We start from the raw sequence: 13,503 nt of genomic DNA on the forward strand, positions 1-13,503 counted from the left end.
AAAGGTCAGTAGCGCGCCCCTCAGGCAGGGGAGCGCCGGCAAAGGTCCCGGCGTGGCTCGGCCGGGTAGGGGAACGCAGGCCCACCCTACACCACTGCGTTCCAGCCCAGGGCCCTGACGGTGGCAGGACGAGAGTCCCGCCACTGGATCAGCGGGGTCCCTCCGCGATACAGACTCACCACTGTGCAGCTTTGTCCCTGGGCTACTTCCTACCCGATCGCTCGTCCGGATCCCTCTGGTCCTGTCAGTGCGTAGGGGTAGTCCGCTGTTGGCAGCTCCAGCTCCCCCTCGGGCTCAGGCTCCTCCAGCTCCTCCCGGTCCTGTGCTGCTGGTAGCTCCAACTCCCCCTCCGGCTCCTCCAGTTCCTCTGGGTACTCGGCAGCGGGCAGTCCTGGCAGCCCCAGTCCGTCCTCCAGGTGCGGTTTCCACTGGTCCAGGGCCTCCCCTGGCGTGGCAGCAGGGTCTGAAGGGAGCAGCCCGCGGTCTGCGTCTGCCTCCCTCCCTGGTGCTGCCCTGACTGAGCTAAGGGCCCCGCCCTTTATACTTCCTGTTCCACCCCTCCCCTTTCGGGAGGTGGAGCGAGCTTGGGCTGGCCCCGCCCACTCTGGCTGAGAGAAAGGCCCTTTTACCTCCGGTTCGGAGGGCAGCCACCCTGGCTCCCTACAGGCACATAGTTATTGTCTAGGTCACAGGATAATTTTACTGTTCTCTGGATAACAATAACCCTAAGAAACAATTTTCTTAGACAAATACTAGCATTTACAAATTCAAAATCAGCTTGCCATGAACAATTTTCCATTCAGGTTTGTTTTGTTTTTTTGCTAGTATTTCTGTCAGTCCAGTCATTTCCTACAGCAAAGTAAACTTTCCAGCAATTTCCTAGCTCTAGCAATGACATATATTAAATAGACAAAAATATTGTTTGATGTGGGTATTTTTTTTTTACATGCTAAGACTTTTTGTTCAGGCTTTCAGAGGAATAAATATTTCATAGCAACAGGTAATATTACATTGCCACAAAGGAAATGAAATAGAAAAATATTAATTGAATAAAATAACTAATATAAAACACTGGGTGGATTTAAAAAGACAAACTTATATTTTGATTTATGTTCAGATTAAGTCTAGGCATGTAGACCACACAATGAGTCAATGTTTGTTCTGTACATATAAAGGCTGGACCACCAGAGAATTTTAATCTTGTACTAGAGGTGGAAATACTAGTGCTGCATTGAGAGAGACTTTGCAAATGAATTACCGTAATCAAAATGGCACATTTTCTTACCCATGATAATAGAATGCCTCTTCACACTCCTATCTCACATGCAGGGAGCTTTATTTTATATTATTTATCAATACATCATTTAATAAAACCAGTTTAGATTAGCTAATTAGAGACACTTGTTAATTTAAGAACCAATTGCAAACTCTATAATGTATGTCTCACGATACTCTTAACTGTGGTGTTTTTTCCAAGTGCTGAAGATGAATTGATGGGTGTGCACAAAAGGGGAAAGGACTTTTATTTCCAAGGTGAATGTACCTTTTTCAAATCTGAGTAAAGCATAGTAGCTCAAAATGGAAAGAACCATTTGTCTCAGGTGAGAGTTAGAGTGGAGAAGCAAAGGTGGTAATTCCTGTAATTCCCAGCAGAACCAAGCTCAACTAGGTAAGGATGTGGATGAATTTTCTATGAATATACCAATGCCACAATGCTTTTCTTGCAGAGTCCATAAAGCAACCAGTGGAACTTTGGATTCTGACAGTGAACAATCTGATTCTGAGGCTCATACTTAGGCCACATCCACACTACAATCTTTGGTTGACAAGTTATACTGGTGTACAGCTGCTGAAGTTTGTATATACTCAGGCATGAGCACACATGGCTGCTTGCATTGCCGCTGCACAAGTGCTGTGTCAATGCAAAACATGGTATACCATGAGTAAGTATCTCAGTGTGTCATACACTGCTTTTCAGTGCAAGGCCTTATGGGAAATTTTTGCATTGTGTTGTGAGATAAAAATGACTCGCCCTGAGCTTTCTGGAAGCTAGAGGTCAAGTTCCCAGCATGCAGCTTTCTCCATCCCATAATGCCATCCATATCCCATAATTTCTGCACCATTTTAAAAAAAAAAATCCCACAAACCCGCCCAGCACATTTCAGTGTCTGCCATCTCTCACAGAAGCATGGAGCCCGCACATCTCTGCACTATTCTTATGAACTTTGCAAACACAGATGCACGAGTCTCCTGTATTTGCAGACCCACAGAAAGTACTGCAACAATGGGGGACATAATGATTTCTTCAAGAACAGTTTGCTAAGAAACATAGTGAAAAACAGTTCAAGGTTGTTGGTAGCATTCACAGAGCAGCTGCAGACAATGGAGTTCCACTTCTGAGCCTGTGAAATGAGCACGGACTTCATCGTAATGCAGGTTGGGGGTTACAAGCAGTGGCTGCAGAGCTTTCGGATGCAAACGGCCACATTGCTGTAGCTGTGTGCTGAGCTTTCCCCAGCCCTCCAGCACAGGGACAGGGCCAGTTAAGGCAAAGTAGGCGGTTGCCTAGGGCGCCAAGATTTGGGGGCGCCAAAAAGCAGTGCCCCCAATTTTTTTTTTACAGCGTCCCTACGCCCCCTCCCTGAGCGTGCGGTCGCCGCTCCACTTCTCCCGCCTCCCAGGCTTGCGGCGCCAATCAGCTGTTTGGCGCTGCAAGCCTGGGAGGGGAGGAGAATTAGAGCGGGGGCGGCGTGCTCGGGAAGGAGCGGAGCAGAGGTGAGCCTGGGGTGGGGAGCTGCTGCACGACTCAACCACCCGCTCAACAAATGCAGAATGAGAGTTGAATGTGCTTTCGGTAAATTGAAGGGACACTGTCCGTATTTACTTACTAGATTGGATCTCAGGCCATATCTACACTTACCGGGGATTGACACTGCTGCAATCAATGCAGTGTGGGTTGATTTAGTGAAGACCCGCTAAATCGACCGCAGAGTGCTCTCTGGTCAACTCCGGTACTCCACTGGACCGAGAGGAATACGGTAAGTTGATGGGAGAGCATCTCCTGTTGACGCAGCGCAGTGTGGACATCACAGTAAGTCGACCTAAGCTACGTTATTCACATAGCTGGAGTAGTGTAACTTAGGTCAACTTACCCCGGTAGTGTAGACAAGGCCTCAGTGTGAAAAATATCCCCGTAGTTATAGCTGCCTGTAGTGTCCTGCACAATATTTGTGAGGAAAAGGGGGAAAAGCTGCTGCCAAGGTGGAGCAGCCATTACAAGAGCTCAGTCTGGAGCTATACAGCTGCAGAAGGCTTTGAAAGAGCACTTTAATGGTCAGCCACAGTAGTGGTCTGTGCTGAACTGTTCTCTGGGCCTGAAACTTTGGGTGCTGTTAGGAATCATGCTTGCAGTACCTTCCTAAAGATGACTGGGTGTTTTCCTGAACTCGAGTTCTGTGTGGATTGCTGCAGATTTAGTTTTAGAGGCTGCAGAAATTTATGATGAATATGTTAAATCAAGTGCCCACAGCGGAGGGGGGCACAAATCCCAATGGAAGGGAAATCCCCATGTCACCCAGGTTAAGAGGAAAGAGGGGACTGGAAATAAACCTAACCCCAACTTTGATTTTAAAAAAGACCAAGGGAGCCCAGGGTTTAAAACTCCCTCATCGAAAGGGAAGACAAGTAATCTGCCATCATGGTGAGGCTCCCAACCATATAAAACCAAGCAACTCAGAGCTTAAGGTAACCCCACAATCCACATCCCCACCTGCCAAAGCCAGCGATTCATCAGGAGAAAACCCTAGTAACAGTTATATAGATACATCAGGAGAAAACCCTAGTTATATCAGGACTGAGCCTTGGGAGGGTACTGAAGAATTTATTTAAATGCTAAGGTCAATGGCATAGATTGTAAGGGCTGGAGGGATACTGTTCCCCAAGTCACTTTGGTCAAGGAAAGTTTGGTAAGGGAGGAAGACAGACTTCCTGGTAAAAGCCTGAATATATTAGCTTTGGCCAAATTCCCTATCATTGTACCTTTCTGTGACGGGGGATACTCATCTCTCGTGAGTGCCTCCGGTCGGCTGCATGTCATGCTGCAATCTCTTTTTCTCCTGACTGCCCCTGGTAAGTTGTCATCCTCATGGCAGGGAGGATGGTGACTCAGCCCTCCAGCTAAGTCATACAGTTAATAGATGAATCCCTTCTGGAGTAACAAAGTTCAACAAATTGTTGGCCCTCACCAGGGTGTTCAGCCCCATCTCTGGCCCTGTTTAAATCTCATCCCCTTTCTTGGGCTTTTAGTAAAGAGTCTTGTCCCCTTTGCGGGATTTAAACCACTTTCCCACTGGTTGGTGGAGGGACCTGGACACCCACTACTCCGGGTCCCAATCCATTGTGCTTTCCTTAATATTTGCTGCTGCATTCCCTGGGCTGCTTGCCACTTGGTCCCATCACCTTCACCCATTACCTTAAAGTTACAAAAGATGCAGATTAGAAATCTTTTCTTGATATTGTATTATGCTGTACAGTGGCTATATTGGGAGAGCAGAGCAAAATGACCACTTTTCAGAGAAAATGTTTGCATGCAGAAATTATCATTTTTTAAATAGCTGGAAATTTGGTGCATGGTGCTACTTGGCTATTTGCACCAGTGAACAAAACTTTTCGTTATTTAAAAAAAAAGAAACCGTGAATAGTCATTACAATTGTATATAGCAGGTAGTATTCCTAAAAAGCTGTCATGGCTGAGATGAGTTTGAGGACAAGCTCTCACGCCCTAGAAAATGCTTCATGCGGCCAGTGACTGCTAAACTTCCATCACTTGCCTTCTCATGGAGGAGGTGTTCTTAACTGGAAGTGGGAATGTAAAATGTGGGTGCTTAGTAGTGCCTTATAACCAGATTGTTCTGGGTAGATGGGGCTTGTCAGCTGTGGCAGGCAGTGCACCTAGGAAAAGGAACTTTGATCTCAAACCAAGAACGTCAGGCCTGGCCAGTCAGTTTGTAAAACGCTGTGGGTCTTCATCTTCAGGGAGAACATCAGTACAATGGTAAGGCAACACTCAGAAATGACATGCAACCACTTTGCTTGACAGCAGTGGAAAATGGGCAAAGGCTACTGCATTCTGGGTGCACTAAAGAAGCAAGCCTGTGAACTATGTCTGGCTTCCCTGAATCTGGGAACAATGATTGGGAAATCAAAAGAAGAAGCTGAGACGCTGAAGAGAAGGAGCATTCACATTGCCTGTATACAAGAGACAAAATGGAAGGGATCAAAATGCATTAACTTTGGATAGGGTTACAAGATGATGTATCATGGCTTAGTACAAGGAGAAATGGAATAGGAATAATTTTAGTAGAAACATACAGGATAAGGTAGTGGACATCCAAATGGCTGATGAAAGTTAGAATAGCACTGAAGAGAGAACAAATATTTAATGTTATATGTGGATACCTGCCACATATACAATTGAGGAGAAGGTAGAGTTCCAGATAGCGCTTGACCAAGCGATAAGTGAAGTACCACAAGCTGAGTACTTAATTTTCAGAGCAGATCTCAATGGACATGTGGGAGAACACAGGGAGGGCTATGGCGACTGTCAGGGATGATGAGGCTTTGGAACCAGGAATGGAGCTGGTTAGGATATCTTAGAGTTAGCCAGAGCCCATGGCCTGATTGTTGCTAATACACACTCTGTAAAGAGGAAGAAGCACTTAATTAATACATGTGGTGGTGCCAATAGGTCCCAGACTGACTACTTCCTGACAAGAGGAAGAGATCTAAAAAAAAGTGAAAGAATGTAAAATGATTCCAGAGAGCAGATTGCAGAGTAATATAGATTCCTTGGAATAGATTTCTGGGTAAAAAGGCTAGGTTGGCGGGGGGGAGCATACAAAGAGAAGTTGTGGAACAAAGGATAAAGTGGTGGACGCTCACAAATAGAGCAGTTAGTCTGAGATTTAAGGGCGAGGGTCTATGGCAGGGGTGGTCAACCTGTGGCTCTGGAGCCGCATGCAGCTCTTCAGAAGTTAATATGTGGCTCCTTGCTTAGGTGCTGACTTTGGGACTGGAGCTATAGGTGCCAACTTTCCACTGCCCCCACTCCACCCTTTACCCCAAGACCCCCACTCCTTCCCGCCCCCTTCCTCTCCCCTGCTGCACCCTTGCTACTCCCCCCTCCATCCCAGAGCCTCCTGTACACTGCGAAACAGCTTATCACGGCGTGCAGGAGGCACGTGGAGGGAGGGGGAGGTGCTGATCAGTAGGGCTGCTGGCGGGCAGAAGGTGCTGGGAGTGGTGGGGGGGGGGACTGATGATGTATTACTATGACTCTTTGGCAATGTACATTGGTAAATTCTGGCTCCTTCTGATGCTCAGGTTGGCCACCCCTGGTCTATGGAGATTGAACAATGCCAAACCGACTTCAATGAGATCAATGAAGCTTGGGGGGAAATATCCAAACATGTTACAGAAAGTGAAAAAGCTGTCTGTGGCCAAGTGGACAGAGGGAAATTTCCTGGCAAAGAGGCATGGTGGTGGTGGAAAGATGTGCAGGAGGCAGGAAAGAAGAAAGGATTAAATGATGGCAGAAAGAAAGAACGGTGGTGTGAAAGGATGTTGCCCATGGATCAGGTGCTGCCCAGGGATCAGGTGAGGGAATGACAGGCATTTTTCTTTCTTGGTGCCCCCTGTTGACAGCCATCCCTGCCCTGCAGTGGTCTATCCCTTTCCAGGATATATACAGTCCAACAAAGGGTAGTTCCACTGACTGGCAACACGCTTCAAGCCTCACCTAGGCAAAGACCCAGAGTAGGGACTCTCCAGGATATGGGGTCATCCTAGTCCTGAATATCTGGTACCAGGGATAGGCTTTTCACTTCCAGCCCTGATAGGGAGTGTGTAGGGGGTCCCGGGTCTGCCCTCTCCACCGTATTCTGATGCCAGGCCCAGAGGTAGGCGGCTAAGTCCTGCACCCTGGCATGCTATGTGGTTGCTTTCCCAGATCACTTTTTACTGGCCTTCTCAGGCAAGCGTGAACAGCAAAGATATGTAAACAAAATCAATAAAAAAGTAAGTCTCCAACCTTGCAAACGTCCAGAGTCCTTTTCCCTCAGCAGGTCTGGTAGACCATCAACAGTCAGGGGCCCTGGCAATTGGGTCTCCCATAATGTTCCTTTTGCAGACCTTCACAGCATAGGTCTGCTCAGCTCCACTTGATGCTTGAAAGTGAGCTGCTCAGACTGTACATGCATTGCAGGTGTGGCGGGGCAGAGCTATTTTGGCCCAGAACAGCTCCTTAACCCCTTCCTCTCCAGTGTGGAATCTGTACACCCAACCACAGGTGGACTGTCATGAGGAATATAAGTTGGTATAGTAAAGAAAACAACAAAAAGAGTGTTTGCAGACACTAAGGGTCAGGTGCTTTTAAAGCCTTATATGCATGACTACTTACGAAAGAAGGAGAAAAAGAAAAATTCAAATTAGCCACATTTAGGCAAAGAAGCACCAAGAACTTGGGAGCTGCGAAGAGCTTCAAAATGAAAATAGAGTAATACTGGTGGAAGATGGCCAAGTCATTAAGAGGTGGGCAAGGTTTTATGCTCAATGAAGAAAATGTGAGGAAATCACTGAGGGAAGTCTGCAGAAGCAACAGCCTCACAAGACCTATCACCATGGTGGAGACATAAACAGCGCTGAAGTTGCTGGAACATGGGAAGGCCAATCCAACTGGACAGTGTACCATTGGAGGCATTTAAAGCATTGGATCATGAGGGAGTGGTGGTGATAAACTTCTTCAACTTAATTCTCTATATTAGAAAAATGCCAGACAAATGGAGGAAGAGCACATTGGTCCCTATCTTTAAGCATAAAAGGTACGTGCAAGAATGTAGTAACTACTGACCCATCCAGTTAGTGAGTCACATGATTAAATGGCTGAAAAGAATTATCGAGAAAAGACTCCACAAGGAACTGGAGCATCAAGTAACCAACAACCAATTTGGGTTTATGCCAGGAAGGTCAACAATGGATGCAGTGTTTGTTTGCAGCCCGAATATTGCAGGAGAAATATACGGAGAAATGCGAAGAACTGTGTTTAGTGTTTGTGGACTTAAAGAAGGTTTATGACAGAGTTCCTAGAAAACTGATAATGATAATGCTGGTGACAGATGTTCAGACTATAGCACAAAAGTAGTGAGAAGCACTGCGGCTACAGTGAGTCATTCACTCTGACAATATGTCTGCACCAAGGATCAGCTTTAAGCCCGTTCCTATTTGTGACTGTAATGGACACCTTGACACAAAGGATCAGGAGAGAGGCTCTATGAAGCATGCTTTCCACCAAGGACGTTATGTTGTCCCACACAGATAAATATGAACTGGAAAGGTCATCTAGTATAATGGAGGGCTGCATGAGGAAAAAAATGGTTTATGAGTCAGTTGACAAAAGACAGAATAGATGCAATGCTTCACTGAGAGGGACAACGAGAAGCCAGTAAAACTAGATAATATAGAGTTAAAGTATGTGCAACAATTCAGATACCTAGGTTCAGTGTTGAGCCTTGATGAGAATGCGGATGCAGATATTAGGAGACACATGAAGAGCACTTGGTACAAATGGAGAGAGCTGGGATATTCTGGCAGAGGATTCCTGACAAGTAAACTAAAAAGCAAAGCATATAAGACTGATGAGGCCAGCTCTGACATATGGGTCAGAGTACTAGCCAGTGAGGAAGAGAGAACAACAACTACTTCACGCTGCTGAAATGAGAATGCTCAGGTGGATGCTGGGTAAGACATTACCTGATAGGCTATGCAATGAAACAGTACAAGTGCTGATAGACACCATCACAGAAAGGCTGAGGGAGCATCGACTGAGATGGCTGGGTCTTTGGGACAACAAGATGCAGGATATACTGGCCAGATTGTCCCATGACTACTAGCTCTTGTAATAAGACCATGAGGAAATCTCAGAAAAAGGTGGGTGGAGACACTGAAGGAGGATATGAAAAGGTTGATGTCAGCTGGGAAGACGCACTTGACAAGAACACTTTGAGATGAAGAAAAAGAGCTGCTGACACCAGCAAATCTGCCTTTACATCCTGTGCAACTTCTTTAATGTCAAAAATGAGAGACGGAGAATATTATAGTCTGGAGAAAAAGAAAACATACTTCAGATCTTGGAATCATATCATCAGCCCTACCTGCACATCTACATCTGTTGGTGGATTCTTTGTTTTATTACATTTTACCATGTATAGCTCACGGTAATAGATATGCTAGCAATCTATTTGAAATAATGGTACAATAACCTTTTACTTGCTAATTTTACTAGCGAACAGATCACGCTTAAGCCTTCAGCCCCAGAGGGTTTTAAATGCTGATTCTAGTTGGAAACTCTGACAGTCAGGCTTTTTCTGAAAAGGGATCACTTTACTGTACTGAAAGATTTAAGTTTTAAAACATTTAAGTACTCTGTTTTTTTTCCCCTTCAGAACACGTGGTAGCATATTGGCAGTGCTGTGAGTTATGACTGTGTTTGATAATACCATTGACATCCAACCCCAGCTGTCTGGGAATCAAATTGAAGAAAGCACTGTTAGATATTTTTACCATGTATGATGCGTAACCCACAACACACAAGGCCGATAAGAGGGCTATGGATGGCATCCAGCAAAAACTGTTTTTACAGCTATTTCAGAACTTCAGCTGTCATGCAGGTTTTTTCACATTCTATTTTCTTTTGATCACACAAAAGCAGCATTCCTGTAGGCAGAGCACTGCGTGTTCTATTCCATTCAGCAGCTAATAGCCAGGAAATAAAATTGAGAATGTAAATGAATAATCCTCCCCAGTTATGATGATTGCCCTGGCTTGAACTCATCTGTCGGCAGTAAACATGGGGGGAAACATTGCAGTTCTCATAGGAAACCAGTAAGGCCTTATGCAATAGCAAATCATGACAGCTCCACGTTCATGACTCTCACGGTAAAAGTGAATGAGAAGGTAGAAGGCAGCTTTGGGCAGGAGAATTACACCAGGATTCAGAGTTCCAAGTAAGCCATCCCAAAAACATTTCCCCCAGAAATAGCAATTGTAGAAATATCACCAGAACCCAGGAGTTCACCAGTACTAACAACGTTTCTTTGAAACTGGCTTGCAATTTTCAAATTCTGGGTGCATTGCTGGCTCACCTGAGATGAGGCTGAAAATGAAAATTGCTCTCCCGCTTCAGTTTCCTTGTAGACACCAGTGAATAGCAGAGGAAGTAAATGATAACAGTTTTCAAGTACATAAAAGGTTGTCACAAGGAGGAGGGAGAAAAATTGTTCTTCTTAATCACTGAGGATAGGACAAGAAGCAATGGGCTTAAATTACAGCAAGGGAGGTTTAGGTTGGACATTAGGAAAAACTTCCTGTCAGGGTGGTTAAACACTGGAATACATTGCCTAGGGAGGTTGTGGAATCTCCATCATTGGGGATTTTTAAGAGCCGGTGAGACAAATGCCTGTCAGGGATGGTCTAGATAATACTTAGTCCTGCCATGAGTGCAGGGGACTGGACTAGATGACCTCTCGAGGTCCCTTCCAGTTCTATGATTCTATGATTTGCCTATTCAGTCTCTATAACTCACTAAATTTCCTCCAGATGCTCCTCAGCCAGTTTTACCCCACACTAATTCTACACTCTTGTGAGAGTGTCCATGGCTAATATTGGTCCTGTTTCTACAGTTCCACTGAAGTCAATGGAGTTACATTGGTGTAAAATTAGTGTGAGATCAGAATTAGACCTATTGTAAGCACTCTATCTGCCCAAGTGCAGGATGGGAACAACTCTTCCGTAGTAAGATTTACAGGAGACCAATTAGAACCACTAACGCAAACAAACAATAACATGAAGAAATGATAACACAATCTTAAATACCTATATCATATCCATAGACATCAGACACAGCTATATTAAAATTGATCTTCAGTTTGCAGGACATGTTTGTTATGCAAGAAGATGAGAATTCCACTGAGAGACCAGTTAGTCCCCAGTCAGTCCCAATCTGTGGAAAGTCTGCAAAATGACAAGATGTCTGAAAGAAAAGTTCAACCCCAAGTTATTGATTTTGATGCAGGAATTACTTATTACCTTTGTTAATCAGAAGGTCAGACTAAGTTGTCAGAATTGTCCCGCTTCTGGCCTTAAAATCTGTGAATCATCACACCACTTTTTGCTTCACCTCCACCAGTCACAATTCATCAGCAGTTTCTCTAATTTCTTTCATCTCCTCAGTGTCAACAAGGGAAAATGCAGCACTTAATGACATAATGGCAACCCCCCTTTAGAAGTCTAATCCCACTTAGAGAGCAAGAAAAAGAAAAATGATCCACAAATTCCCCAGCAGTTGAAATTTGGAATGAGTGTGCAGATGAAAGGATTCACCATAGGTTTGCCTCCTCCCTTTCTCCAGTGTATAATGAAACTTCCTCAGCTTTGACCATAACTCCTCCATCAGATGCTATCACGGAACTGTGGCCATATTAGAGCATAGGATTCCCCTGGCGAGGAATACTGAGAATAGTCCATGTTACTGTTAGTTACCAATATGTTAAGCCAATTCTGCTCTTTCTCCTCAAGCAATTCACAAATGTAGCACCTATCACACAAACCGACCTTTCTATTTGAGCTCCTTTCACTGCGTTAGTTTGAAAATGAAAGGAGAAAAGAACAATCACATATGCCATTTCAATTATTTTTAAATGAGGTGAATACCCTCATATTTACTTAAGAAAACCAACGCACTCTTACCACAAATTCGGGGCCACATCCCTCAGTCTGGTACAAGTGCTTTGGTGCCTCATCACTGGTGAATTCTGGATATAGACTCATGCATATCTCTAGGAGGATCAATCCAGTGAAAGGAGCATGATCACTGTTATCTCACCTCCTCTCTGCGACTAGAGTAGGGAGTCTGACTAGGGGCAAGGGACTTTATAGAGTTGCCTCTATGCTGAACTGAAATTTATGCCTGGGGACCTGAGCAACACTCAATGGCACCAGGATCAGGAGAGTAGCAAGGCGAGTATGGTGTTGCTCAATGCGGCACACTTCTTGCTGATGCACATTGATTTATCTTGGTCAACTAATATGCTGTCTGGCCACCCTACACGTAGTCTCCATTCTTTCCAGGATAGTCAATTGTCTGGCTGATGAGAAGGATGTGGGGCATCAGAAGGAAATAGAGTAAGAAAATGGTGACAGGGGTGAGGAGTGCCACAGGGTGACGGGTCCCTTTAAAGGGAGATGTGGCCAGCCACATCTGTGCCACAATTAATTAGCTGCTTACCAGCCTGAGGATGTGGGACTAAGGTGGGACAGGTGATAGTTAATGGACACGGGCCTTCTAAAAAGGACTGAGTGGAAGGCTCTGAGTCAGGGTCTGCAAGAGGCTGGGTAGCCCGGGGGAATCAGACACAGGTAGTTTGCCCAATCCCAGAGCCAGAAAAACTCTCACAGATAGTCCAGAAAGGGGCTGGGAACAGGGCCCAGAAGGCAGACTGAAAAGAAGCCCCTGAAAGGGAGAACAACCTTTTTGTTTGATGGGACTCTTTAGTTGGACTTCTTGCACCCTGGAAGGGTTTAGGTTTGTGTGCGACTTGGCCAGAGGGTTAAGCCACATCTCCAGTCCCAACCAGTGTGTGGAGAGCTGAGGAGACCCACCTTGGGGAAAGAAACTGAGGCAGGGAGTGGCAGCAGTCCCACACTCAGCCAGCAGATGGGGCTACAGAGCAGGCTACAGAGCAGGCAGGGAGACAAAGTATAGGGTCAGGAGCGCAATCCAAGACTATTCGCCATCATGGACCCTTCTCTAAGCAGCACATATTGTCTGTCCCTAAAGTGTCAATCTTAGCAAAGCAGAGCTATTAGTGTTACAAATTCCATTAGCCTAGAAGAAGGCAGCATGTTATGTCCTTATACTTGGGGCATGTATCTGGGAAATATACAGAGCCAATGGTAGAAAGTGTCTCATTCTTGATCTCTTTGAAATAAATACATGTGATAAGTCTTCATACATTCGTACACCAACAGCCCAGTCATGCTCACCAAGCTTGAAATAGCACCTATCCAGCCAAATAAAATATTTAATTAGAAAAGCAACTTTCCCTTTTTCAAAGGCACTAGGAGAAGTTCTGGTGAAGACCAGAACTTCCACAGCTAAGACTGAGGGTTTCATTCATTATTCAATTCACCTGTCATCTTTGGTAAAAATCCTTATTGCTTTATTCCCTTTGTCTGTCTACCAGTGATAATGAAATAGGGACTTCGTGAGTCTTAAGTAATTGGCTCAGCCATGCCAAGTGTAACTATACACTTTGGTTTCAAGTACATTTCATCATTTGTATTTGGCGAGAGCCGCTTGTCACCCTGGGAACATTCAGGTGGCAGCACTGCAGAAAAATGCTGCAATTTTTCTTTAAAGCTCCTCCCTTGTCAAAATAAATCTTGCCAACA

This window comes from Terrapene carolina, unplaced genomic scaffold (assembly GCF_002925995.2).
Source record: "Terrapene carolina triunguis isolate 2854851 unplaced genomic scaffold, T_m_triunguis-2.0 Scaffold58, whole genome shotgun sequence".
Taxonomy (NCBI): domain Eukaryota; kingdom Metazoa; phylum Chordata; order Testudines; family Emydidae; genus Terrapene; species Terrapene triunguis.